The sequence below is a fragment of the Pteropus vampyrus genome, unplaced genomic scaffold, assembly GCF_000151845.1.
Source record: "Pteropus vampyrus isolate Shadow unplaced genomic scaffold, Pvam_2.0 Scaffold74, whole genome shotgun sequence".
NCBI lineage: Eukaryota > Metazoa > Chordata > Mammalia > Chiroptera > Pteropodidae > Pteropus > Pteropus vampyrus.
In genome coordinates this window covers 4610620-4614215 of record NW_011888855.1, presented here as the reverse complement: position 1 = coordinate 4614215, position 3596 = coordinate 4610620, and positions in this window count along the sequence as shown.

Sequence of the window (3596 nt, the reverse complement as noted above, 5' to 3'; positions counted from 1 at the left end):
ACCAAAATTGAAAATTTACATACCCTGTTACACTTATCTATTACTGTGTAACAAACTACCCTAAAAGTTAGTGGCTTGCATGTTTACAATTATTTTCCTCATAATTTTGAGGGCCAGACTTGAGGAAAGGCTAGGTTGAGCTGATCCATAGGGTATCAGCTGGGGTGGCTAACACTGAAGGATCCACTTATAATTCATCTTTTAGGAATTTATTCTACAAATAGACTTACGAATATAGGTAAAGATATGTTATCAAGGGTATTCATTACAGCATTAGTAATAGCAAAAGACTGGATTAACTCAAGTGTCCATCAAATTGGGTTAAATAACCCAATTTATTTATGCTCATGCAATAGATAACTATGCATCTATTAAAAAGAATGATACAAGCCTATGTACTGATATTAAATGAGCTTAAATAACTTGAAGAGCTTCAAATAACTTGAATAACTTCAAATAAAAAATCAAGGTGCAGAACATCTTGAAAAGGTACCTATGGAAAGAAATGTTTTTACAAGTCCTTTACAAAAACCCACTGGAAACCATACATGACACGGCCCAGGCATGCGTCGGTCTATTGAGGACACACAGAGGGAGGGAAGTCCTGACTGGGGTCTTGCTGCTGCTCACTTCTCATCTTGCCTATTAAATTTCTTGTTCTCCTTAGTCTGAAGTACAAATTCTCTCTCCTAGGAAGCTTGCATAACATCCACATCTTGCAACTCTTTTCACTGGTCATGTGAAAATGGCCTTTGGAACCAACTACCATGGGGTTAAAATTTGCCTCTACTGATTATGAGCTACTTAAACTTGACAAGGTATTTAATCTCTCTAAGCTCAGGGATAACAGGGCTAGAAAAGATAAGTTGAGCACTTAGGACTGTGCCTGGCAGCAAAGATGTGGTCTTTAGCATTCAAATCATTGTCAGATCATGTCACTTTAATCCAACAGAGAGAGTGGGCACCAAAGCCAGGAATCACGGAGACTTGTGAGGTGGGTAGTTGTTTTGGTATGGTGTTGTCAGTTCAGATTACAAGGGCCAAACCACGTGGAATGGAGACCCACCGCCTTCCCGCCCATCCACTCCTTGAGATAGATAGGGCCTGGCCAAGAGCAGGAAGATCTGTGGCTCTAACCCTGGCTAAGCCCAGTCACCTAGAGGGCTCTTTAAAAGAACTCTCCCAGGCCTGTGAAAGTACTGAGATACCGAGGGACGCAGGTACCTGTCTTCTTATGTCGAAGAGAAACATGATAAATACATGCCTGCCTCCATCGTCTCCATGGCCTCTAAAGGAGACTCCAGCTTTGCAGAAGCTTCTTTCTTTTCCTCTTCAAGATTCTTTGGCCTTTTGTAATAAAGAGATACAAAATGCCAATGCCCTCCAGACAAAGGCCACCAGGAAGACACCTGCAGTTGAAAAAACTGGGTTTATTGCTTGTTGCAATGAGAGGAACACACAGCATGGGGGAACCATGGGGCATCTGGGTAAGAGGACATTAAACAGGATTTACAGGATTTGGGCTTGTGTTAGTGGTTTTGGAGAGAATTAAAGAAGCAGGACTTTTCCTGGTGTTGGATGCTGTCAGGAAGCAAGAGTAATTCTATGATTGGGTATATTAATAAATCTTATGTAGAAAGAGGAATAACGAGTGAAGCTAAAAGCTGAGATTGGTAAAGAAACAGCAGTCATCGTTAACTGGGACAGAAAGATATTTGGTCATTTTTGAGACGTGGACAATGTTCATGGTTCGTCTGTGCTCGGATCTGATCTCAGAGTGGTCTTGTTTTTGTCTTGCTCCACCCCCGTTACAGAGGATCTTGTCTGATGTTAACGTCCTGTGAAATTGCTTAAGTGCAACAGGACAGCACCAAAACCTTGGCTATGGGTGTAAGAGGTTCAGCTCATAGCAACACCAAGGTCTAGCTGATAGTATCAGGCCAATCTCCAGATCTCAGGGGCCTCTTTTCTCTTTCTCAGAAAAGAAGGAGAGACCAGGAGAGAAGTGGGTTGGCAGGATTTCTGTTTTCTGGGAGTTAGGCAGAGAGTTTCTGCAGCATTTGTGGAATTAAGGAGGCAGGAAGGTGGAATGGGTTAATAAACTTTTCTGCAGACATTGTGTCCACTTCATGGTTTTCAAGAAATATGTTTTTTTAATCTAAAATTTTTAATATAAATTAGAAACAAGCAATTTTGAATGGACTTTTTGTTTCCTGGGCTGTGTTCATTCTTTTGTGTTACTGCTCAGAGACCAACCATTTGGATCAGGGACTTATAAGGGCAGACTTTCAAAGCCAGAGCTTCTGAACCATTGTCTTAGAGCCCAGAGTTCCAGCTGAAGCTGATGACTGGCTCAGGATGGTGTCTGAAGAAGGGGCGGAGCCAGAAGGTCACCAGTCAGAATCCAGGCTCAGGTGCCTGCTGCCTGCACCTAGAAGACCCAAGAAGACAGACTTCTCCAGTCTCCCAGTACCTCCAGAAATCCGCAGCCTTGACCCCTGGTCTGAGTTCTGAGTCCTAGTTATTCCCACCAACAAACTTTATCAGCTAAGGTGCCACAATGGGGGACGTGGCCCCTGCCCCCAGCCACGCTGATTCTGTGGACGAGTGAGGGGAGCTCACTCCAAAGTAGAGAGACCTGAGAGTTGAAGGGGCTCGGCAAAGGGTTCCCAGCCCCTTCTAGGGATGGAGCGTTTTTTGGCAGAGCCAGTACTCACAGGACAGAGGTGTGGAAAGTGGTGGTGGGAGAGGCTGAGGACATAGCAGGGGGGTGGAGCACAGTGGCAGACAAATGCAGAGCATTCTTTGAAGATGGAGATCCCCAAAGGGGAGGACCTTGAGATCCAGACTCCAGCCTGTGAACCCTATCCAGGCCATAGGGGGACCCACTGAGGGCCGCGGGAGTGAACACAGGGCCTAGACGATGCAGGGTAGTGGGAGAAATGGAAAGAAAGGGGGGTGCAAAAATGGGACAAAAGAGTTCACGGTAGGAGTCAAAGAGCTGGAAGGGTTTTGGAAATGGGGGTTCTGGAGAGTTGGTGAAAAGGTCTGTTGCCATCAGAACTGCACCGTACTCATGAGCCCCAGGCGGGTCTGTTTTCTTGGCCAAGTCTGAAAGGAAAGGGGGGGCGGTCTAGAGGCCTTGGGGCCCGGCCTCCCCACTGAGGGGGCTGACCCAGGCCCACGCACCAAGGGCGCTGAGGACGCGCCCCGCAGAGCCACGCTGAAGGCTGGCGGGCGAGCGCCGTGTTCGCCCTTCCCCCTCCTACGTTCCCTCTTTTCCCGCCAAGAGCAAGAGGCCTGTGCTCGGCGGGCAACGAGTGTCCACCCTGTGGGTCTGGGACTAGGTCGGGGAGCGGACACTAAGAAGGGGCAGGAGGCTCCCGGGGCAGCGCCGCGGCTCCACGCTCCCGCCCCGGGTGGCCGGACGTGGCGCCTCCCCCGTCGCAGCCGGAGCCTGGAGGTGGGGTCCGGAGCCGGAGCCCGGGGCTCTGATGTCACCGCACGGCCGGCCGCAGGCGCCCAAGAGCGCGTCTCGGGCTGGAGCTCAGGTATGCGGCGAGGCCGAGAGCCAGGTGGGGGCCAGGCGGTGCGAT